The sequence below is a fragment of the Eleutherodactylus coqui genome, chromosome 2 (assembly GCF_035609145.1).
Source record: "Eleutherodactylus coqui strain aEleCoq1 chromosome 2, aEleCoq1.hap1, whole genome shotgun sequence".
Lineage (NCBI taxonomy): Eukaryota > Metazoa > Chordata > Amphibia > Anura > Eleutherodactylidae > Eleutherodactylus > Eleutherodactylus coqui.
Window position 1 is genome coordinate 135136767 of NC_089838.1, and position 26453 is coordinate 135163219.

Sequence of the window (26453 nt, forward strand, 5' to 3'; positions counted from 1 at the left end):
CTCAGATAGCTATGTTGATCAAAAAAAAACAAAAACCTAAACCAAAAACTTATGTTTTAAAAGTGGGGAGGAGAAACCAAAAAATAGGGGGGAAAAAATGGCCCAATCATTAAAGTGGGTTGTCACATTTCTAGCTGTTTTGATGCAGCTCTATACATTGTGCAGTGGCCTGGGTTGGTAATGCAGGCAGAGTTCCATTCAAGAATCACTTCCAACTGTGATATAAACAGCTCAAGAACAATCATTTGTATTTGACTGTATTAAGATAGTAACATTAGTGTTATTATTTACGGTAATACTTTTATTTTGAAGCTGAAGTTGGCGTATGAACACTTCTACCGACTCCACCCAAAACTGATTTCAACACCACAGCTCTGACCCGAAACCTCTCATTCTGGACACTACTTTATCATGACATGCAAGATTTAAAAAAAAACCTCTTTACTAAGAAAAATGTACAGAATAGGCCGTTAATACCTACTGCAAAAATCCTTAGAATCGCCCATTCTGCACATTAAAAAAAGTGCGGTATTCTAAGCATTGGTGAGATTTCAGTGTGAACTCTGCACCAAGATACTCATTAAATTTGCTAACATTTGACAATATATCTCTAAAATGATATAGCTGCCTAAACTGCTATACTTCTATCGGCAGCTCCCAACATTTTACCTAAGGTTCATTTCACCGCTCTAGCTAAGAATTTAACTCCTTTTCTGTGAAATAATCAAATACGCTGAAGGCACCTTTCATATGTAAGATTAGCGAGGGCAATAATACACATCTTTATTATGTAGCAACACAGTTGTCATACGTGGTGTGGTAGATTAACCCTTTCCAATCCACTGTCTGACGTCTAAAGACATTATGATTTAAGGCTGTACAGCTCCGATGTTGGAAGACGTTCGGCGGGGTTCTCTTACTGTATATTGCCAGCCTCTCTGCTGTCGGAGCCTATTCAATGTGTCACCTCATGCAGTACCGGCTTTAGCCAGCAGATAGCGCCGTTGTATAACAGCAGAAAAAGAGTAAGCCCCCTAGGAAAACCAGGATGCAAATTGGATTGGAAAGGGTTAAGGCTGGCTGTCCATGGGCAAGTTTTCATTGCGAGATCCATGGCGATAAATCGCCCTCAGAGCTCACATGACACGCTTTCCATAGGAGAACTATGAAAAACACAGCCCAACGCCGACGAGCGGAGAATCATAGCAATTCTCCACTCGCGTGATTCAAATTGCGGCTTTCTGCAGTAAGATCATTTAGATAGGCTCATCGCGGAGATCTTGTAGTGCTCCCCATACTCTCGCGCTCGCGATATTCCGTCCAGGCTGCAATAAGCAGACTAATAACCCCGCAGTAGTGCTGGATGCACTATTGTTGGGCACCTGAAAGTCCCACGCAAATTTAGTATAGGGACGTATAGTACAGAGTCAGTGGTCCACTCTAATATGGCGGCTACTGTGGCAATTTATATCTCATGCTGACATATGGAAACAGAGGTGGGGAAACATGTTCCCTGTATGAACCTCTTAGGACTAAAGCCCACGGATGGATTTCTGCCGCTTTCCCTGTGGCGGAATAACGCAGCAATTAGGTTCTATGTGACTTATGGCTAACAAAAATATATACAACTTCTACCTGAAGAATCGTGTAGCCATTAACCCCTCCTCCCCGTTTGTATTTTCCTCCCCACGTTCAAAAAAATCCTAGCTCTTCGTGTGCCTTCACACTCGCGAAAAAAATCGTGCAAGATCTGTGCGTTATGAGACGCACAAATAAGAAACCTATTCTTTCGAATGGGTTCATTCACATTAGCGATGTTTTCTTGCGTGGCACCACATTGCGATGCAGGAAAGAAATTGTAACAGGTCTTAACTTTGTGAGATTGCCTATTGTTTTCAATAGCAGCGGCCCCAGTGAGAGCAATGGAGAAATCCGCGATACTCTGCCAAGGCTGTGACAGCAGCGGCCGGGATTCCCTTCATCCCTGCAGCGATGGAAGGCTGTTTTCATGTGAAAACACCTCGCATATACGCATTTCACATGGATGGCGAAGGCGAGATTGGGCCATGATTCACTGCCCAATATTTACCTCACCAGTGTGAAGGAGCCCTCGTTTATCCATTGACATTGCTGTGTGAGGGCTTGTTTTCTTACCATTTAATGTACTAAATAATGTACTGAAAAAAAAAAATTTTAAATTCTAAGTGACATAAAATGGAAAAAAAATCCACCATCTTTTGACAGCATTTGCACTGTGGCAAAAATGACTAATTTAATCTATGGATGAGTATAGCTATGAGAATACCAAATTTAGAGAGTTTTTTTTCCCCCTCTTTACTGCTATAAAAAAGTCGGCATGGCTTGATAGGCAATCACTTATGGCAGCCTTGTGGGCTTTTGTGTGGGCGGATGGGGTGTGGCCTTCAGTACCCCAGAATACCAATCTGGGCATTTACAGGATCAATAGCCACGCTCAGTGTTCACACTGATCACGGCTGTTGCAGGTAGGTATCAGCTGTAGACTGTGCTGTATGGAGCGGGATCGGCTCCCGTTAACTATACGTTGTGGGGCATTAAGGGGCTAAGAATCAATTGAAAACCATGCTGACTGCTAACCAGCGTTTTGGACTGCATGTCACATCTTGGTTGTCTGTCCTTTAGGTCCTTTTACAAGACTAGACAGCTTCCCCATAAGCACTTATCAATGAGATTAGCACTAACTTAAAGGGGTTGTCACACGGCAGCAAGTGGGGTATACCATTCTGTATGGCCATATTAATGCACTTTGTAATATACATCGTGCATTAAATAGGAGCCATACAGAAGTTATTCACTTACCTGCTCCGTTGCTGGCGTCCCCGTCTCCATCTAATTTCGCTGGCTTCTTGCTTTTTTAGACGTGCTTGCGCTGTGCGGTCTTCTGCCTGGTGAATGGGGCCGCTCATGCCGGAGAGCTGGTCACCGCGTCGTCATCGTAGCTCCGCCCCATCACATGTGCTGATTCCAGCCAATCAGAAGGCTGGAATCGGCAATGGAACGCAAGGAAGGAGAAGAAAATCCACGGTGCACCATGAGAGAAGACCCGCGGTGGACCGTGGGAGAAGACCCGCGGCGCCATCTTTAAAAGAAGAATAGAAGAAGCTGCAGAACGCTGATGCAGGTAAGCGCAATGTGCTTTTTAAAAACTAACCAATGCTTTCTTTTTAACAGGGCAGAATGCGGGGGTAAGTGAAAAACAAAATTTCCGCTTTCGCCGTGAGACAACCCCTTTAACTGGACTTCACATGCAGATTTAGAGCATATGGGCACTAATCATACATATAAATGTTCGTCCACCATACAGTTTCATCATCGCTTAGCGGTACTGGTGAGCAGAGCACCATCTTGGAAGATACCAATCAAAGAAAAATTATAGGGATTGCTCTGGAAATAAGTTATCTGCAGGATAGATAATGAGTGTCTGATGGCTCAGGGTTCCACTGATGGGTTTGCCACCAATCACAAGATCTGCGGTCCCATGCCCACTGTTTGAAGGAAGCAGTGGTCTAGCTTGTGCACTACTACCCCATTCAAAGTCTATGAGACTATCAGATAACAGAATGCTGTCCTCAGTTATCTCCAGTCCCATAGACTTTGAATGGAGCAGCAGTGTGCATGCTCGAACACTGCTTCCTTCAAGCGGGGTACATGGTGTGGACGGACCCCAGTAACCAGACACATTACTTAACATGTGGCTTGGTGAGAAGTATTGAATTTGGCACTACTCTAAATTTAAAAAAAAACACAGTACCACCCATGCCAAATATAAAGGATCTGAATTTCAATGAGTAAAAACCCCAAGAGGTTAAAAACCTAACTTTAGAATAAGTTGCTATGATCAACAGACGAACGATAGATGTATTATAAGTTGACTATTCCAGAGGGTAAATGCTTGCCTGTGACTAAGCTTTCAATGACAATTATTATCTCTGTGTGTTAAACGGGTTTTCTAGTTGTAACCTATTGATGGCCTATCCTCAGAATCTAATAGATTGTTTGCTGGGCAACGTACTTGTGCACAGAGTTAATTTCAGCAGGAAGCAGACAGCTCTGTTCCCACTGCAGTGGCCAGCCTTGGTATTACAGGCCAAGTTCCCATTCATTTCAGTAGAAACTTGGCCTATAATATCAAGGCTGGCCACTGCAGTGGGAACAGAGCCATCTGTTTTCTATAAAAAAAAATAAAAAAATCTGCATTTATTAGTTGAGGACTTTCACAAATCGCATCTACATAAAACCAACCTAACTCAACTAGTAGATCAATGAACACCAATACAGACACCAGACAGCCATGTGTTGCTCATTGTTTTACCATGTAAGTTTTGCTCGTTAACAAAAAAGGCAAGAATCCGATTAGTTTTTCCTATTTCAAAAAACGAATAAAATCCTGCATGGCCCTCCGTCAGAGGAGAAACCTCAACGAGACCTGGCAAGTGAGACCCATCATCTGTTCTAATACAATGTGGCATTAATCAGCTTCCCTCCCTTCCTTTCTGCAAGCTAGCCCTATGGAGCCATCCGCTGCCACTGTCACAATTTCTTCGCAACAAAAGCCAGCAAGTTACAGATCTGCTGCAGTCATTACACACTGATCACAGCTGGAAAAACAAAATGATACATTTATTACTAAATACTAAAGCAGCCCCCCCCCCCCAAAAAAAACCCCCAGCAGGAACCTAAATTCTTTCCCAGGCGCTGATCTTCCTTCCTTTACAGGCCACAAAGGGGAGGAGATCCTGCGCTCAGTAACCTCTTTCCGTTCACAGTTTAGGTGGGGCTCAGTTCTCTTTAATTTGGTATGTCCCTACAAGAGACATGATACTGCATTAACCCCTCTCTCCCTGCAGGTCACCTGGCACAAGTGCATGAATTAGTCCCTGCCACCTGACCTCAGCTGCCCTGCTGTGATGCCTGCCCACCTGGGCACTCCAGTGAAGTGGTGCCAAGCATTGGCTGCATAGGCCGGGTGGTCCATCACCGCCGCCTGCATCACTGACTTCCTGCAGCAGAAGACATTTTACAATACAGCAACTTTGTGACAGCAGCTGCCCGCCAGTGCCAACCTAAAAAGTCATCAGCCAGGTTCCATGCCAAGCCATTCTATAGCTGGTGATCTAAAGAAAAAAAGGGGGTGATGCCACCTATGCTGTGTGGCCAGGGAGGACAGCTGGCACCATGTAGGCACACATAAAGGAGTGCCATGACAAACATTACAAGTATGCAGAAAATGGCAAGCATCGGCAGCAGTCCCAGGGGCTGCCACATCTGCTGTCACGTCTATTGTCTGACCACGGCTATGCGCTGCCCACACCCTGGGCACAAAGAGTTGCCCTTTAACTCCCCGCTGCAGGCATCCCAGCAGCGGACCGCAGCTGCCCACTAGGACAGTCCCTGGGCCCAGCCCTCACTCCACTACCCCGTCCTGCTGCTGCAGCACACAGCTGCCCCGTCCATGCCGGACACACGTGAGACCGACGCCCGGCACACTCACCCCGCTGTCCTCCCTCTCCTGGATGGGCCCGGGCGCTGCCTGGGATCCCCGCCGCCGCCTCCTCCCGCTTGTCCTCCTCCGCTCGGGACACACAGCGCCACCAACCCAGCCTGGGTGAGGCTCCCAGCTCTCCCCCTCCCGTGACGTCACCGCGCCAGTCTCCCTCAGCCCGTGCGCGCCCCCACTGGTGAGAGGTGACTCGCTGCGCGCTACTGTATAATGAGGAGGGAGCGCGGCGCGGGCACGAGTCCCCTCACTGTTAACCCCTTCACTACGAGGGGTGGGGCACGTTGCAGCCTTTACTGGTGTACAATAACACGCGAATGAGCGGACAGAATTGTGTGAAATGTCATTCCAGGACGCAGAGAGGGAACATGACAGCGAGCCGTTCCAGAGACCGGCTGGTAGAACAGACACATTCAGAGGAATGTATAAAGTCGCACTTATGGGGCAGACTTAGAAGGAAAAAAAAGACTTTGTTGCCCATAGCAACCAATCAGAGAGCAGCTTTAATTTCTTCAAGAGGGACTCTAATGAAATGCAAACTGCCCTCTGGTTGCTATGGGCAACAAAGACAGGTTCTCTTATACGGGGTATTATAAATGGTCGGTCTGGTTTGGAACACTCATAACTCCCGTTTAATGACATTCAGATACATAAATTTGATATCCATGGAAACAGAAACTCAAAAAGTTTGTTGCACAACATCAAAAAAGTTTTCCATATTGCCTCCTGCACACGGGCGGAAATTCCGCGGCGGGATTTCCCGCAGAATTTCCACCCTTGCCCGCTGCATAGGATTGCATTACAAAACACAATCCTATGCAGACGGCCGCGATTTGTCTGCGTGAAAATAAATGTGGAAAACAAATCGTGGCATGTTGTATTCCTGTGCAGGTCTCGCAGAGGCCCACACAGAAATGTAACTCCCGACGCGCCAGCTCCGCTCTGCGCATGCATCGGCTGGGCGGCAGCTTGCACATAACAGAGCCGGAGCCCCAGGAGCGAGTAAGAGCCGCACTGGTCCCTGCAGGGACGCTAGTCGGATCCCGCTGCAAGAATTCTCGCCATGGGATCCGACCCGGCCGTCTGCAGGCGGCCTATCAGAGATGTCACTATGAGCCCCCTCTGTCACTCAACACACATGGAGCCTGTAGACAAGTTTCTGCCATACATGTTGTAGCGTATCATGACTGACTGATGCAATGGCTTCTGGGATGTGTACTGGCAGATCATGTATGGTGAGGGGTAAGGGGGGAATGTAGGCTCTATCTTTAATACTCCCACAGGCGTAAAGCTCGGGGAACATGGAGGCCATGAAAGAATGGGCGTGGGGGTGCTGGAGGGAGGTGTCCCACCCTGTTGGATGGTGAAACCTAGGATTTCCTGTTCCAGCTGCGGCAGAAGCCATTTCTGTAGCGTCCAAGTACGAAATCTCTGTGTGTTTCTTCATGGAAAAAGAAGGGTCCGTAGACTCTCCTACAGGTTATAGCGCAAAACGCTTCACGTAGACCGGTGGGTTTCCCCTCCCCAGATTCTGACATTATGTTTGGTAACTGTTCCTGAAAGGTGGAAGGCGGCTTCATCACTAAATACTAAAGACTCCATGAAGCCATCGGTTCCCATTAAACTAATTTCACACAGACGAGTGCGATATCGGGCCGTGAAAAACACGGCCCGATATCGCGCTCGCCAATGTGTGATGTCCCCGGGGTTGCGAGGTGTTTTTGTTTTGAAAGCCGCGGCGGAGGATCGCTGAGTGTTTCCCATTGTTTTCCACAGTGAAACATTACATCAGACTTGTGTGCACCTCGCACGCTGTGTGATGCTGTGTCGGTCGCATTGAAAACAATGAGTGATACGAGGTGTTCCAATGGAACACCCAAAGATAGGATATGCCGCCATTTCTTTCCGCACCGCTATGTGAGAAAAAAAAATCTAGATGGGTTTTGTGTTTGTCTGAGATTTGTTTACGTTTTTCTCTGCCGTGTGAAAACGGTCTTAGAGTTTGCATTAAGAACTCAGAAAGAACGTCGCCTCACTTTATCGCCCAGTTTCAGGGCCTGCAACAACTGCAATCCGTAGGGATAACATCACAAACATTTGCGCAGAATCTTCCACACAGTCGGCTGCGGGACATCCAATTCTCTGCTTGTTCTGCCAATGGATTTCTGAGGACTTTGTGTGAAACTTGCACAGACGTGCTTCGCTGTTTCCTCGCTTACTGGTGGTCGGCGGATGATTTTCACTTACGGATGCAACCTTTTTCCTTAAAATATGGGTCACCACTTACGAATTGTGTGCCCGCTGGGCAGAGTTTCACAAAACTTTCTTAGAAGATGACATTGCACACTAATAACAGACTAGTAGATGTAACCTGCGCGGCGGATTCGGAGAGGTGAGTATGGGTTATTTGGGGGGCGCCGTGTCAGACTCCCCTGCGATATTCCGCTGGCGGAGTGCAACACGGCCGTGGGAATGAGGCCTTAGACAGTTTTGCTAAAACAAACTTTTGGAGTTTCTGTTTCCATTAATAACACATTTCTATATCTGAGTGTCATTCAGGGCTTATTCAGACGAACGTATATCGGCTGGGTTTTCACGCCTAGCCGATATACGGTGTCCTTGTCTGCAGGGGGGGTAGGATGGAAGAGCCAGGAGCAGGAACTGAGCTCCCGCCCCCTCTCCGCCCCTTACACTATTTGCAATAGGAGGGGGTGAGGTGGGGGCGGGGCTAAGTAAACCTGATTAGTTGCACCCTCATCCCGCCCTCCCATTGCAAATAGTGGCGAGGGGCGGGGAAGGGGTGGGAGCTGAGTTCCTGCTCCTGGCTCTTCCATCCCCCCACCCCCCTTCCCTGCAGACAAGGACACCGTATATCGGCTCGGCGTGAAAACGCAGCCGATATATGGTCGTCTGAATAAGCCCTCAATGTGAGTTATGAGTGTTCCAAATCGGGAAGATCATTTGTATTAACCTTGTGCATTGTTTTTGCTCCTAAGGATATGTTCACATGGGTAAAATCCTGATTAGATATTTTCGTGCTGATTTCACCTAAAAAGCTTCAGCAGAAATTAGTGGCTGATCTGCAGCAGATGTGCAGTTGTATCCCCATTGAACCTCATGCGGGAGGTGCAAGATGGGTTAGTATGGCAGCACAGGGCCTAATGAAGGCTTCCAAGGATGCCATACATGGATGCCCACTAAGTCCTGCCTGTGGCAGAGGTTAAAGGGGTTTTCCAGGACTTTACTGTTGATGGCCAATCCTTGGGATCGGTCATTAATACTTGATCAGCATGGGTCTACCACTTGGGATTCCTGCCGATCAGCTGTTCGCCAGGTTAATGCAGACAGAACCGGACAGTTCTGTCCACGTTGCATCAATCAAGGTTGGTATTGTAGTTAATGTAGTTCTGTGGGTTAAATCATGTGGTCATAATCAGCCAGCAAACCAGTTGTCAGCCACGTGCAGCCACTACTGCGCAGTTTATAGCTACAAGCGGCTATTATCTTTTCCTTTGGCCCTTTTTGGCTTCAGAATTCAGAATCAACTCGGAAAAAAACCGATGTCTTCTACATGTGTCCTTGGCATCATTGCTTTTGTTCCCCTTCCTTCTTACAAACCACAGAGCAGACCACTCTTTGCTACAGCAGGAACCTTAGCTTGACTACTAGATAAGCTCAAACAATCACCCCATTACATAAGTCCTCAGCCCTTCAAAAACAGCTGAAATAGAGGGGACTAGCTGTGTTCACATATGCATTGTGGCTTCCCTTCATAACAAAAGCCACAACACTCTGCCTTTCAGTCATTTTGCCAGTTAGAACATAGTTGCATGCTGCACTATACTTGCTATTAAATCTTGCCAACACAGGCTCAGAACAAAGTGTGAACATAGTCTTAACAAGGTTGTTCTAAGACTCTTTCAGGAGTTTGCAGAAAGTCTTTCAGACGAACACAGCACCTTGTGAAATATTTCACCCCCTTGGTGGTTTTCCTGTTTTGGTGCATAATTTAGATTTTATGTACAGTGAAATGGAAAAAACATGTTTAAAAAAAAAATTAAAACTGAAAAGTTGTGAGTGTGTATGGATTAACCCCTTTCCTATGAAACCTATAAGGCTGCCTGTCCACAGGCGTTGTGGTATCCCGCGGCGGATCTCCGCCATGGGAGCCGCCGCCCAGGAGCAGGAGCCTGCAGATGGATCTCCATGGTCAGCCTATCTGACAGATAAGCTGACCGTGTAGAATCAGGGCAATTCGCTATGATTGTCCACTTGTGGACAGGGGGGCTGCGCTTTCCATAGCAACGCTATGTAAAGTGTGCATTGCGTTCCCCGCCCTGTTTCACATGAGCATTATTTAGCGGCTAAGTTAGCTGCGCAAAAAAATTGCGACTATCAGAACCAATGGTTTTCTATGGATTCACTCAGACGAACGATTATTTGGCATGCAAAAAATATAGCACATAAGGGTGGATTCACACGACCGTATGTCGGCTGGGTTTTCACGCCGAGCCGATATACGTTGTCTCTCTCTTCAGGGGGGGAGCCTGGAAGAGCCAGGAGCAGTGCTCTGAGCTCCCGTCCCCTCTCTGCCTCCTCTCCGCCCCTCTGCACTATTTGCAATGAGGAGAGGCGGGGCAGGGGCGGGGCTAATTCTCAAAACTTAGCCCTACCCCCGTCCCGCCTCCTTTCACTGCAAATAGTGCAGAGGGGCGGAGAGGAGGCAGAGAGGGGGAGGGAGCTCAGTTTCTGCTCCTGGCTCTTCTATCCTCCCCCTCCCTGCAGATGAGGACGACGTATATCGGCTCGGCATGAAAACCGAGCCGATATACGTTCGTGTGAATCCAGCCTAAGCATGTGATTTCAACCACCAAAACTCCACATTGTCGAATCTTTGGACCGAAAAACGCTGGAGGCTCCATAGACTCCCATGGGAATCTATGGGAGCCGTCAGAAAAAAGGGAGGGGGAGAGAGTTTAGCAGTGGCCAGCGCTGCTAAACACTGACAGGTGCCTCTAGTTAGGCCTTTAAAAGTGATTACTAGTATTTCTGCTGACCGAGGGATTAAGGGGCTGCGACGTAATTTCCCTGCATTACGCCACTGCCAGCCTTGTGAATGGATGGAAAAATCATGAATAATAGCTGTGACCTGGTCACGGCTATTCTTCGTTCATATGATTTTTGGCAGAGATAGTCGCGAAATAATCCTCGTCTAAAAGAGGCCTAAAAAAGGTGTGGTCTATCCAGTTCATTTCAGAGGTCCCATAATAAATTGAATAAGGTCCCCCTGTATGCAATCAGAGTGTCACATGATCTATCACAGGAAGTCAGTATAAATACATCTCTTCGGAAAGGCCTCACAAGGACTCCTGTGGGCTGCATTCACATGAACGTATATCGGCTCGGTTTTCATGCCGAGCCAATATATGTCGTCCTCATCTGCAGGGGGGGGGGATGGAAGAGCCAGGAGCAGGAACTGAGCTCCCGCCCCCTCTCTGCCTCCTCTCCACCCCTCTGCACTATTTGCAATGGGGAGAGGCGGGACGGGGGCAGGGCTAATTCTCGAAACTTAGCCCCACCCACGTCTCACCTCCTTTCATTGCAAATAGTGCAGAGGGGCGGAGAGGAGGAAAAAGGGGGCGGGAGCTCAGTTCCTGCTCCTGGCTCTTCCATCCTCCCCCTCCCCCCTGCAGATGAGGACACCGTATATCGGCTCGGCGTGAAAACCGAGCCAATATACGTTCGTGGGAATGCAGCCTTACACAGACGTATTTGCACATGCAATACGCAGAGAATAAAGCCCATTGATTTCAATAAGTTTGGTCACATTTTCGTATTTTGAGCACACATTTCGGTTGCCAAAAATATAGAACATGCTCTATCTATATGCATATTTGCACACCAAAGATCCCCATAGAAGTCAATGGGGGGTACGCAAATGCGCACAATATGTAAGGAGATGCATGAAATGCTGCATAATTTCACTGGAAAAAGAACAAACCTGGAACTAATTAACCATTTCAATCGGTGCATTTGCTTGCTGCACGCAAACATGTCCTGTGTGCAAAAAAAAGTACAATAAAATATGCCAATATACAAAAAAAAAGTCTCGTTCAGTACACAAAAATGCAGCACTGAGGCGTGCGCAATTGCGCTTATGCTCGGGTAAAGGGGTCTTACATAGGTGTATGCGTATTTGCACGTGGATGAGCACAGTGTTTTTGTGGAACAAAGAATGCTTTTTTTGCGCGCACATTGACGTATTTTACTGTACTTTTTCCGCATGCAAGACATGTACATTTGTGCGCTGCATAAAATTACGCACTAATTGAAATGGCTAATTAGTCTAATGTATTCCAGATGTGTTCTTTTTCCTGTACAATTATGCAGTGTTTCAGGTATTTCCTTGCATATTTTACGAGCATTTGCGCATCTCCATCGCGTTCTATCGGGACTTTTGGTGCACAAATGTGCGAGACAATAGGATGTACTCCGCTTTTTTTTTTTTACGACCGAAATGCCCAGGAAAAATACATGCATATGAACGAACCCATTGAAATCAATGGGTTCCATTCTCCCCATATTGCGCACGGAACAATTGAAGGGGGGTGAGTGCTTTTGCAAGGCCTTCTAATGCAGTTGATTTTTAATTTGGCAAACAAAAAATATAATTAAGGCTGGATTCACACGAACGTATATTGGCTCGGTTTTCACACCGAGCCGATATACGTCGTCCTCATCTGCAGGGGGGGAGGCTGGAAGAGCCAGGAGCAGTGTTGTGAGCTCCCGCCCCCTCTCTGCCTCCTCTCCGCCACTCTGCACTATATGCAATGGGGAGAGGCGGGATGGGGGGGGCCTAATTCTCGGAACTTAGCCCCGCCCCCGTCATCCTTTAACTGCAAATAGTGCAGAGGGGCAGAGAGGGGGCGGAGAGGAGGCAGAGAGGGGGCGGGAGCTCAGTTCCTGCTCCTGGCTCTTCCATCCTCCCCCCCTGCAGATGAGGACGACGTATATCGGGTCGGCGTGAAAACCAAGCCGATCTACGTTCATGTGAATCCAGCCTTAGCTCCAGATTTGTAGCCTTTTAGCCTGAAGCTCTGCAAAATCCTTCAGACTGTCTAGTCAACAATTTAATTAGCAAAAGCTGAATTATCTTTGATCTATTCCTTAGGCCATAGTCACACAAATTTATGTTGTAGCTATGAAAAACAGGCATAAAACACATCATCTGTGTGCTTTCTAATGTTCACAGACGCCTGCATATCCCATGTTTTTGTTGTGAAAATAGAAAATAATAGGACAGCGCACGGTTTTTCATACTGTTGGTCCATTTGAAAAATCCACCATGTGAATAGCCTCAGAGGCAATAATGAAACTGTGGAATAGACAGACAAGACACGGCCCAAAAACAGGGTCGTTTGAATGAGCCCTTAGCAATTCAATCTGTGATATACAGATGACACATGAAGATTTCAATTCTCATGTGTGGCTAGAAATATCACCAACATTTAAATGATGCGCTGGTTAGGCCTCGTTCACACGGGTGACACGGCATAGCCACGAGAAAATCGCAGCGATATCACATCGCTGATGTTGCTGCGGTTTCTCGTGGTGATACCACAACTTTGCAGCACTATATGAGAAGATTTTCAGGGTCTTGAAATATAAGCCCTTTCCCGAAAATAAGCTGTAGCTGAAGAAGAAGAAAATAAAAAAAAAATACACATACATCACCTTAGAAGCGCTGTCAGCCCGGCCACATCTTCTCCCCGGGTCTCAGCACTGATCTTCTTCTTCTCTTCTGGCCAGAGATTGAAAAATCCCAGCCTCCTGGAAGCAGTGGCTGTGATTGGCTGACGCTTAGCCAATCAGAGCCAGCACTCGATAAAGGGCTGTGATTGGTTCATTGAGTGCTGGCTGTGATTGGCTAAGCATCAGCCAATCATAGCTAGCGCTTCTAGGAGGCGGGGATTTTTTAATCCCCGGCCAGAAGAGAAGAAGAAGATCAGTGCCACGACCTGGGGAGAAGACGCAGCTGGGCTGACAGCGCTTCTAAGGTGATGTATGTGTATTTTTTTTTTATTTTTTCCTGTAGCTAAGGCTTAGATTAGGCTTTGATAGTAGGATTTCCTACTGTCAAAGTTGCATCGCACCGCACAAGAATCACGTTTTTGTGTGATGCGATGCAACAGAGATGAAGGCTCCATAGCAAAACATGGGCTACAAAACCTCATGAGTTGCGTGCATATCGCCGGATTCGCAAGGTTTCTGTGTCGGGTTGTTGCATGCTACAAAACATGGCAGGTGTGAAGTAACCCAAAAGCATGGGCTTCACATACATGCAATTTGTAGCAACACAACAAAATCGCACGACTTTGTCGCCCGTGTGAACAAAGCCTTAGGTAGCTCATATCAATTCATGCCACCAGCTACTCTACTCCAGTGCCAGAGAAGGGAGCAAGATGGCTTCCAATCCCCTAATCCAGAACAAATATCTTTTTGCAAGTACATGTTCATTTTTCAATGCCCACTTGGAGGGGGTAGACTGTAGTTATGGAAAGGAACTCTATGTCTCAATGCTAGGGTTCTTCATGATGGGGTTCTTCTTTCAGTTGTTGTGATCATGAAGCTTATCCTATAAAACAACACGACTTACATATCAGATTAAAACTCAGGGCAGGCTAGTCAAGAATCCCTAAAATATAGTGCTGATGGAGAAAATGTAAGGTAGCTCAGATAACTAAGGAAACATTAGCTAAGGTTAGGGTAAAGGTAGGCACTGACAGTCAAGTCAAACACAACCAGGCCTCTTGACCCAAATGACTTTGGATGTTACATATTCAATGCTAACCACCACTTGCCTCCAAAAAAGTTTAAGATGGTGGCAGCTTTTTGGCACAGATCCGCATGCAGAATTTGCTCTATCAATGAACAAAATCCACATGCGGAATTCCGACGTGGAGCATACCCTAAAGTTCCCAAACTGTGCTCTGCAGATGTAGTAAAAGGACAACCTGCGTTTGCCAGAACAGGAACCTTTACTACAGAACAGCTCTGCTTCCTGGCCCATAGAAGAAGAGTCCAACATACGGACTAGGGTTGTCTTCATGACACAAGTCCTTTAACTATTAACCCTTAGAAAACAGTGCTTGGCTCTGTACAGAGCTTATAGCTGGCAAACTTAAAAGAAATAAAAACAAATGTGATTAATTAGTTTAGAAACATCACAAAGAATAGTGCTCAGCTGACTACAAAAATGGTCATTAACCAGGCGATCGTTAACTGAACAAGATGATGAAAAAAGATTTAGACTGTAAAATGCCACAAATCATAGACGTCACTAAATAATCAAAACGTAGAAAAGCCTGAGATGTTTGTCAAGCCCAATTAACTAATGATGCTCACATGAAACGAATCACAATCAACTCTACAGAGGCTAATCACATGACATACAATCTGTTTTATGTACATTGTTCCACGATTTGTTAGAGAATTTCCAAACTGCTAAAGCAGAATGTAGACATTAAAATTTTCTTATTTACCATCACTGAGTAAAACGTTAAAATATTTTGTTTCTACTAGTATAAAAAATAGTGGTATAGTCATTACTGACCGAACATAATATCACATATATGTCTTATGAATCAGCTTTGTGTTCGGAGTCTTACGGCATTAGCAGCCCATAATTTCCCCTGATTAAATATCAATGTTCGAGCACCTTTTCTTAGTTCTCTGCGTTGTACTGTTCTGTTTCACCCCAAAATGTATGAATAAACTGACAACAGGGTGTTACTATTTAACTTGTCGCCAGTGCATGCTCACGTACTCTGACATTATATCAATACGTCCAATCAGTCTTAAAGGGGTTGTCTCGCACCGAAACGGTTTTTATTTTTTTTCCATAGGCCCCCGTTCGGCGCAGGACAACCCCAAAGGATGTGTTAAAAAAAAATGTTTTATCACTTACCCGAATCCCCGCTCTGCGACGTCTTCCTTCTTCCTTCTTCTTCCTTCACCAAGATGGCCGCCGGGATCTTCACCCACGATGCACCGCGGGTCTTCTCCCATGGTGCACCGTGGGCTCTGTGCGGTCCATTGCCGATTCCAGTCTCCTGATTGGCTGGAATTGGCACACGTGACGGGGCGGAGCTACGAGGACCAGCTCTCCGGCACGAGCGGCCCCATTCACCAGGAAGAAGACCGCACAGCGCAAGCGTGTCTAAAAAAGCAAGAAGACATCAGAATGAGACGGATCCATGGCGACGGGGACGCCAGCAACGGAGCAGGTAAGTGAATAACTTCTGTATGGCTCATATTTAATGCACGATGTATATTACAAAGTGCATTAATATGGCCATACAGAAGTGTATAACCCCAATGCTGCCACGAGACAACCCCTTTAAGGCTCATTAACACTAGGGACCTAATCACGCAAAAATTATGCGCACAAAAAACCCTGTGGCTATCTGCACAAAAAATTGTGTGAACAGACGATTTTTCCACGCAGAAATCCCGAGATGTATCAGCGTTGAGACAACGCTGATGAGCAACAGAAGGTATGCACTGCTTTTCGGGAGTTTGGGAACGAGAGAGAGTGATTGTCACAGCAGCCCCGAAGTCCCTTATTCGGCTGAACAGCAAGTTTTAAATATCCCGCTGTAAGCTCCTGTTAGTCATCGGTGTGGATAAAGGGAACCCCTGGGGAATCCCCTCATCTCCCCGGGGCTTAATCTCAATGGGGCAGGAGGGATTCCCCTACTGCCTCCTTTGCATGGTACTCCAGACTGACTACAGCCCGCTGCAGGGGAATTCCGAAGGAATGGGGCAGAAGGGATTCCCCAGCAGCGAAGCTTGAGGGATTCACTGCTGTGTGGCAATTCCCAAGCAGCTGGGCTGGAGGAATTCCCCAACGACAGCAATCCGTTTATATTAACTCACAGCACACTTCTGGATATTTAAACCCGTCAGCCAGAGACTACCAAGTGTGCGGAATGCACGCCACAATGAAGGGGTCAGAGCCGTCAGAGCCCCAAATGGTATATCCAATTCACCGCAAATAGAGAGGCAGCATCCCAGGCGTCTTTAGCAAAAAGTGACAATTTATTCCTCCATATAACTGCTACGTTTCGACCCTCTTGGGGTCTTTATCAAGCATAAAAGTATACAGTTTATCACACCCACATATAACACAAATGCACAGGAACCACCACCAATCACAATTACAGCTACACATGTGTATGTAATGTTCATTACCTCAAGGCTCAACCTTCTAGTCCGGTAAATTTCCATCCGGAACACAGGACTCGTTCCTCCGGCTGTCCCCATATCTCATCTGAGCTCAGCTCATGTCCGGCGTTCATCCCGCTCTACTGCGCATGCGCGGGATGTCAGAAGCGCTGCGAGAATCTTTCTTCTGCCCTCTGTGTGCTGGGACTGCTCTGGGCTGCTGATTCTGCGCGAGACTAGCCCCAGCTCTCGCGATATCTCGCTCCCCAGGGCAATTACCTCTTCTGCAACAATCCACCTCACTCCTATCACTTCACACAAGACCTCCATCAGCGCAATCGTCCATGAGGGAGGGGGGAGAAGTTAATACTCCCTATTAATAATTAATTATCCATAGTAAAGGAGTTATAGGTTAATTTATTATATATATATATATATATGTCTAGAAGTCAAGGATATATTTGTCCCGAATAGTCCAGCTCCTAAGCAGGAGAGCACCTTGTTACAACCAAATGTTCAAAGTACTCTGTTAACCAATATTTTCATCAGAAAAGACAGCAATCATATGCTCTCTGCTCATTTAGATTTATTGCTTACAGGGATCTTCACACTTTATATCACATCATTATATCTTATTAAGCAAGGTATATCACCATATAGCTTATTATATTATTTAAAGGGGCACCAAGATCAGAGATACGTAAAATCAAGAGCCGTCGGGAAAATGATAGAATCCCTTTAATTTCCACCTTCGGCCCTAAAAGTGAGAATGTCAGAAAAATAATTCAAAAACATTGGCCAATGGTTGAGAGAGGATGTGACATCAAAGAATTCTCATCACCTCCAATTATGGCCTATCGTAGAGGCCATAATTTGAGGGACCATTTAGTGAAACCTTTTATACCACAAAAAGAAAATCAGACTCAACAACTGTTAGCGCCAACGAAAAAAGGCAACTTTCCATGCTTGTCATGTGCATGCTGTGGAAACTTGGTAAAAGGTGATGAATTTTCACATCCTCAGACAGGAAAGAAATTTAAAATCAAGGGGAGATTTTCCTGTCGGTCAACATACGTAGTGTACCTGATTACCTGCCCATGCGGGTTGGGTTACGTGGGGCATACCACCAGAGAGGTCCGGGAAAGGATTAATGAACATAAAAGTACGATTCGGACAAATAATAAGGAACTTCCCGTGCCAAAACATTTCTTCGAATACAAACACTCGGTAAGCCAATTGAGGTTTAGGGTGATTGACTCAGTCCCACCTCTTGATAGAGGTGGTGATAGAATACGTCTGCTGCAGAAATGTGAACTTCGTTGGATTTTTTTATTGGACACAATGACACCAAAAGGCTTGAACCTGGATTATGATTATATGCCACATATTTAATCTCTGTTATGTCACTGATTAGGAATATGGGACAGTGGATACCTATATAACATCTACCACTCTACCATTTGGTTTTCCTGAATTTTCTCTGTATTATTTTTAATTGATATTTTTTATTTATTACAGACTACTAGAGATGAGCGAGCACCAAAATGCTCGGGTGCTCGTTACTCGAGACAAATTTTTCGCGATGCTCGAGGGTTCGTTTCGAGTAACGAACCCCACTGAAGTCAATGGGCGACTAAGGTTTTCATTTGTGAAAATCGGGGCAATTCAAGAAAGTGATGGGAACGACACAGAAACGGATAGGGCAGGCGGGGGGCTACATGTTGGGCTGCATATGAAGTTCCCAGGTCCCACTATTAAGCCACAATAGCAGCAAGAGTGGGCCCCCCCCCCCAACAACTTTTACATCTGAAAAGCCCTCATTAGCAATGCATACCTTAGCTAAGCACCACACTACCTTCAACAAAGCACAATCACTGCCTGCATGACACTCCGCTGCCACTTCTCCTGGGTTACATGCTGCCAAATCCCCCCCCCCCACGACCCACTGTCCACAGCTCACACCAAACTGTCCCTGCCCAGCCTTCAGCTGCCCTCATGCCACGCCACCCTCATGTCTATTTATAAGTGCGTCTGCCACAGGAAAAGCAGGCACACACTGCAGAAGGTTGGCACGACTAGGCAGCGACCCTCTTTAAAAGGGGCGGGGCGATAGCCCACAATGCTGTACAGAAGCAATGAGAAATCCAATCCTGTGCCACCTCCATCTGGAGCTGGACACGTGGGCATAGCAATGGGGAACCTATGTGCCACACACTATTCATTCTGTCAAGGTGTCTGCATGCCCCAGTCAGACCGCGTTTTTTATATATAGTCACAGGCAGGTACAACTCCGCAATGGGAATTCCATGTGCACCCACAGCATGGGTGGCTCCCTGGAACCCACCGGCGGTACATAAATATATCCCATTGCAGTGCCCATCACAGCTGAGGTAGTAATGTCATGTTTAATGCAGGTGGGCTTCGGCCCACACTGCATGCCCCAGTCAGACTGGGGTTCTTTAGAAGTGGAAACAGATGCATTTACAACTCCCTGTGGACCCACAGCATGGGTGGCTCCCTGGAACCCACCGGCGGTACATAAATATATCCCATTGCAGTGCCCAACACAGCTGATGTAACGTCAGCTGTAATGCAGGTGGGCTAAAAATTAATTGGATTACACTGTAGGCGAGGGCCCACAAAAATTGCTGTATCAACAGTACTAATGTACATCAGAAAAATTGCCCATGCCCAACCAAGAGGGCAGGTGAAACCCATTAATCGCTTTGGTTAATGTGGCTTAATTGGTAACTAGGCCAGGAGGCAGCCCAGTTAAAATAAAAATTGGTTGAGGTGAAAGTTTCAACGCTTTAATGAGCATTGAAACGTATAAAAATTGTTTAGAAAAATTATATGACTGAGCCTTGTGGGCCTAAGAAAAATTGCCCGTTCGGCGTGATTATGTGAGGTTTCAGGAGGAGGAGCAGGAGGAGGAGGAGGAATATTATACACAGATTGATGAAGCGAAAAGGTCCCCGTTTTTGATGGGGATACAGAACGATGCTTCCATCCGCGGGTGCAGCCTACGTATTGCTTAGGTATCGCTGCTGTCCGCTGGTGGAGAAGAGAAGTCTGGGGAAATCCAGGCTTTGTTCATCTTGATGAGTGTAAGCCTGTCGGCACTGTCGGTTGACAGGCGGGTACGCTTATCTGTGATGATTCCCCCAGCCGCACTAAACACCCTCTCTGACAAGACGCTAGCCGCAGGACTAGCAAGCACCTCCAGGGCATACAGCGCGAGTTCAGGCCATGTGTCCAGCTTCGACACCCAGTAGTTGTAGGGGGCAGAGGCGTCACGGAGGACGGTCGTGCGATCGGCTACGTACTCCCTCACCATCCTTTTACAGTGCTCCCGCCGACTCAGCCGTGACTGGGGAGCAGTGACAGTCTTGCTGGGGAGCCATAAAGCAGTCAAGGGCCTTAAAGAGTGTTGCCCTGCCTGTGCTGTACATGCTGCCTGATCTCCGCGCCTCCCCTGCTACCTGGCCCTCGGAACTGCGCCTTCGGCCACTACCGCTGTCGTATGGGAATTTTACCATCAGTTTGTCCGCCAGGGTCCTGTGGTATAGCATCACTCTCGAACCCCTTTCCTCTTCGGGTATGAGAGTGGAAAGGTTCTCCTTATACCGTGGGTCAAGCAGTGTGTACACCCAGTAATCCGTAGTGGCCAGAATGCGTGTAACGCGAGGGTCACGAGAAAGGCATCCTAACATGAAGTCAGCCATGTGTGCCAGGGTACCTGTACGCAACACATGACTGTCCTCACTAGGAAGATCACTTTCAGGATCCTCCTCCTCCTCCTCCTCCTCAGGCCATACACGCTGAAAGGATGACAGGCCAGCAGCATGTGTACCCTCACCAGTGGGCCAAGCTGTCTCTTCCCCCTCCTCCTCATCTTCCTCCTCCTCCTCCTCCTCACCGCGCTGAGATATAGACAGGAGGGTGCTCTGACTATCCAGCGACATACTGTCTTCCCCCGGCTCTGTTTCCGAGCGCAAAGCGTCTGCCTTTATGCTTTGCAGGGAACTTCTCAACAGGCATAGCAGAGGAATGGTGACGGTAAGGATTGCAGCATCCCCGCTCACCACCTGGGTAGACTCCTCAAACTTTCCAAGGACCTGGCAGATGTCTGCGAACCAGGCCCACTCTTCTGAAAATAATTGAGGAGGCTGACTCCCACTGCGCTGCCCATGTTGGAGTTGGTATTCCACTATAGCTCTACGCTGCTCATACAGCCTGGCCAACATGTGGAGCGTAGAGTTCCACCGTGTGGGCACGTCGCACAGCAATCGGTGCACTGGCAGATTAAACCGATGTTGCAGGGTGCGCAGGGTGGCAGCGTCCGTGTGGGACTTGCGGAAATGTGCGCAGAGCCGGCGCACCTTTCCGAGCAGGTCTGACAAGCGTGGTTAGCTTTTCAGAAAGCGCTGAACCACCAAATTAAAGACGTGGGCCAGGCATGGCACGTGCGTGAGGCTGCCGAGCTGCAGAGCCGCCACCAGGTTACGGCCGTTGTCACACACGACCATGCCCGGTTGGAGGCTCAGCGGCGCAAGCCAGCGGTCGTTCTGCTCTGTCAGACCCTGCAACAGTTCGTGGGCCGTGTGCCTCTTATCTCCTAAGCTGAGTAGTTTCAGCACGGCCTGCTGACGCTTGCCCACCGCTGTGCTGCCACGATGCGCGACACCGACTGCTGGCGTCGTGCTGCTGCTGACACATCTTGATTGCGAGACAGAGGTTGCGTTGGAGGAGGAGGAGGGTGGTTTACTGGAGGAAGCATACACCGCCGCAGATACCACCACCGAGCTGGGGCCCGCAATTCTGGGGGTGGGTAGGACGTGAGCGGTCCCAGGCTCTGACTCTGTCCCAGCCTCCACTAAATTCACCCAATGTGCCGTCAGGGAGATGTAGTGGCCCTGCCCGCCTGTGCTTGTCCACGTGTCCGTTGTTAAGTGGACCTTGCCAGTAACCGCGTTGGTGAGGGCGCGTACAATGTTGCGGGAGACGTGGTCGTGCAGGGCTGGGACGGCACATCGGGCAAAATAGTGGCGACTGGGAACTGAGTAGCGCGGGGCCGCCGCCGCCATCATACTTTTGAAGGACTCCGTTTCCACAACCCTATACGGCAGCATCTCCAGGCTGATAAATTTGGCTACGTGCACGTTTAACGCTTGAGCGTGCGGGTGCGTGGCGTCGTACTTGCGCTTGCGCTCAAACACTTGCGCTAGCAACGGCTGGACGGTGCGCTGAGAGACATTGGTGGATGGGGCCGAGGACAGCAGAGATGAGGGTGTGGGTGCAGGCCAGGAGACGGTAGTGCCTGTGTCCTCAGAGCGGGGTTGGATCTCAGTGGCAGGTTGGGGCACAGGGGGAGAGGCAGCGGTGCAAACCGGAGGCGGTGAACAGCCTTCGTCCCACCTTGTGGGGTGCTTGGCCATCATATGTCTGTGCATGCTGGTGGTGGTGAGGCTGGTGGTGGTGGCTCCCCGGCTGATCTTGGCGCGACAAAGGTTGTACACCACTGTTCGTCGGTCGTCTGCACTCTCAGTGAAAAACTGCCAGACCTTTGAGCACCTCGGCCTCTGCAGGGTGGCATGGCGCGAGGGGGCGCTTTGGGAAACAGTTGGTGGATTATTCGGTCTGGCCCTGCCTCTACCCCTGGCCACCGCACTGCCTCTTGCAACCTGCCCTGCTGCTGCCCTTGCCTCCCCCTCTGAAGACCTGTCCTCAGTAGGCGTAGCAAACCAGGTGGGGTCAGTCACCTCATTGTCCTGCTGCTCTTCCTCAGAATCCTCAGTGCGCTCCTCCCTCGGACTTAATGCCCTTACTACTACCTCACTGATAGACAACTGTGTCTCATCGTCATCGGCCTCCTCACCCACTGAAAGGTCTTGAGACAGTTGCCGGAAGTCCCCAGCCTCATCCCCCGGACCCCGGGAACTTTCCAATGGTTGGGCATCAGTCAGGATAAACTCCTCTGGTGGGAGAGGAACCACTGCTGCCCAATCTGAGCAGGGGCCCGGGAACAGTTCCTGGGAGTCTGCCCGCTCCTCAGAATGTCTCATTTTCATGGAGTGAGGAGGCTGGGAGGAAGGAGGAGCAGCAGCCAGAGGATTCTGAGTTGCAGCAGTGGACGGCGCAGAACTGTGGGTGGACGATAGGTTGCTGGAAGCACTTTCTGCCATCCACGACAGGACCTGCTCACACTGCTCATTTTCTAATAAAGGTCTACCGCGTGGACCCATTAAATGTGCTATGAATGTGGGGACGCCAGAAACGTGCCTCTCTCCTAATCCCGCAGCAGTCGGCTGCGATACACCTGGATCAGGAGCTCGGCCTGTGCCCACACCCGGACTAGGGCCTCCGCGTCCTCGGCCGCGCCCACGTCCTCTAGGCCTACCCCTACCCCTCTGCATGCTGTATTACCAGTAATGCAGAAACAGAACGCCGTAATTAAATGTGCCGCTTATTGGCCTGTGGTTGGAGGCTGACTTCGCTTACGGAACGCCAGGAAATAATTTGGCGCACGCCTGCTGTAACACTTAGCTGCCAGCGTATTTATTTGTAGAACTACTACACCCAGCACACACGGACCCAGAACACTGAGCACAGTGACAGGCAGGCCAAATAGATTTTTTGCCCAATATTTTTTTGAAAAGGCCAACTGCGTATATTCAGTCAATAATATATGTCTTCTGGCCCTGAAGTGTGTGACAGAACTAAAGAGTGTCGCACTGTTATTAACTGCAACAAAGCGGTGATTTCTGAGCCAGGAAATAATTTGGCGCACGCCTGCTGTAACACTTAGCTGCCTGCGTATTTATTTGTAGAACTACTACACCCAGCATACACGGACCCAGAACACTGAGCAGCACAGTGACAGGCAGGCCAAATAGATTTTTTGCCCAATATTTTTTTGAAAAGGACCACTGCGTATATTCAGTCAATAATATATGTCTTCTGGCCCTGCCTACACAATTCTGTCCCTGGAGTGTGTGACAGAACTGCAGAGTGCTGCACTGTTATTAACTGCAACAGAGCGGTGATTTCAGAGCCAGGAAATAATTTGGCGCACGCCTGCTGTAACACTTAGCTGCCTGCGTATTTATTTGTAGAACTACTACACCCAGCACACATGGACCCAGAACACTGAGCAGCACAGTGACAGGCAGGCCAAATAGATTTTTTGCCCAATATTTTTTTGAAAAGGACCACTGCGTATATTCAGTCAATAATATATGTCTTCTGGCCCTGCCTACACAATTCTGTCCCTGGAGTATTACTGCAGGGTGCAATGCTCTGCACGGCCGATATACCAAAAAAAAAAAAAAGTGCAACACTGCAAAAAGCAACCTCCACACTACTGCACACGGTTAGATGTGGCCCTAAGAAGGACCGTTGGGGTTCTTGAAGCCTACACTAACTCCTAACACTCTCCCTATAGCAGCTCCGGCACCAACAGCACTGTCCCTCAGCTATGTCACAACGCATCTGAGGCGAGCCGCGGGAGGGGCCGATTTTTATACTCGGGTGACACCTGATCTCGCCAGCCACTCACTGCAGGGGGGTGCTATAGGGCTTGAACGTCGCAGGGGGAAGTTGTAATGCCTTCCCTGTCTTTCAATTGGCCAGAAAAGCGCGCTAACGTCTCAGAGATGAAAGTGAAAGTAACCCGAACATCGCGTGGTACTCGTCACGAGTAACGAGCATCTCGAACACGCTAATACTCGAACGAGTATCAAGCTCGGACGAGTACGTTCGCTCATCTCTAGTAATGAACATTACATACACATGTGTAGCTGTAATTGTGATTGGTGGTGGTTCCTGTGCATTTGTGTTATATGTGGGTGTGATAAACTGTATACTTTTATGCTTGATAAAGACCCCAAGAGGGTCGAAACGTAGCAGTTATATGGAGGAATAAATTGTCGCTTTTTGCTAAAGACGCCTGGGATGCTGCCTCTCTATTTGCGGTGAACTGGAGGAATTCCCCTGCAGCGAGGCTGGATGGATTCCCCAAATGCCTCCAGCCCCGCTGCTGGGGAATCACTCCAGCCCAGCTGTTGGGGAGTCCCTCCAGCCTCGCTGCTGGGGAATCCCTTCACTGCTCATTTAAAGGGATATTGCATCCTCTTATAGGCGCTGACTAGAGTGGATAAGGCAATAAAGGGTTAAATATACAACAGCACTCGCGCTTGGCAAACCAAAGATAGGTCAAGACCTATATATTGTCATACAGCGGGGAATTTCAGTTGCTGAATTTCAGGCCGATGATGTCCTATCTTTTTAGGTGCAATTTTTTTGCTTGGCTAAAATACCCTTATCTGAATACTTCCATAGAAAACCATTGGTTCTAGTAGTCACGTTTTTTTGCACGTGTAAGTTAGCTGTGCAAATTCCCTTGTGTGAATCAGCACTTAACCCTTTCCAATCCACTGTCTGCCGTCTTCTTACATTCTGATTGAAGTTTGTACAGCTACAATGTCAGAATACATCCGACAAGGTATTCTTACCGTTTCTTTGCCAGCCACTGTCAGAGTCTCTCTGGCGCACACACACTAGCTTTAGCCAGCAGATGGCATCGTTGTATAACAGCAAAAATAGAAAGCCTTTTAGGAAACCCCAAATCCAAAGTTGGATTGGAAAGGGTTAAGGTCCCAATGCACTTTTGACATCAGTCATCTGAAATCGTCAATTTCAGTGGGAATGGCCGACAGTTGAATGTGTATGAAAGCCTCCCAACTCTTCCCCAACAGATGATTGAGTGTTCATCTGACAGCTATTGAATGTAAATGGTTACCTCTAGGCTTTGTGGAAACACACCCTATTGACAAGGGGAATGTTAATGCCCAGTTTATTCATGCATTTCCTTTAACCCCTTAAAGGCTATGTACAGCTTCACCAACTTTTTTGTTTTTGTGTATTTTTACATAAAAATCATTTTTCCAATTAGATGTTAAAGATTTTCAACTGATAATTCCTACACTTGCAGAGTACTCCATTAAACTGCAAGCTAGTTGACTAAGATATTTAGGGATCTGCACAAGGTATCCCTGAAGGCCATTGTTAGACCCCTGACTGCTATAGCAAATTATTGGCACCCAATGATCGCCTTGCAGGGAGCCAATGGATGACAGAAGGAGACCCTTTCCTCTGTTTAACCACTTAGATGCCACAGTCAGCATTGACCACATCATCTAAGGGGTTAAAATCCGAGACCAGAATTATCTCCAATCCTTGCTGCTAGCTAATAATAGCTGCCACTTATAAATGATGCCGTGGCCACTGCTACATCACACTGTAATAGCATGGTGGCTTGCAGGAACTATATAATTCACATGTTGCACTATTATGGCATGGCGTAGGAAGAGGTTAAAGTACTGGTTTTACTTTACATGTTGATTGCTATTACTTTATACAAATAGGTCTCTGTTTGGGGCCTCTTTTGGCTAAATAGAAAAGACACATCCATTGAAGACCTCTGGAGAATCACAAGACATTTCAAAAATAGATTTGCATGCCACTGAAATTGTAATTCTATATTGCGCTGTAAACAACAAACAATACATTTTAAGTGTATGTTAAAAGGGGTTCTTCAGCAGTAGACTATTGATGACCTATTATCAGGATAGGTCATCAATAGTTAATCAGCTGAAGTTCACCACTCGGGATACCCGCCAATCAGCTGATT

The 26453-nt window shown here is 47.7% G+C and overlaps 1 protein-coding gene across 1 annotated transcript in view; it reads right to left on the reverse strand.

Annotated features, from left to right (window-relative positions):
* The window catches only part of RAP1B (RAP1B, member of RAS oncogene family), a 46793-nt gene extending 41109 nt beyond the window's left edge, over positions 1-5684 (reverse strand). The window contains exon 1 of the mRNA XM_066591617.1: positions 5531-5684. The gene's annotated coding sequence lies outside the window, so the exon portion shown is untranslated. The remainder of the gene's footprint in view (positions 1-5530) is intronic.
* Positions 5685-26453: the final 20769 nt, after the last annotated feature.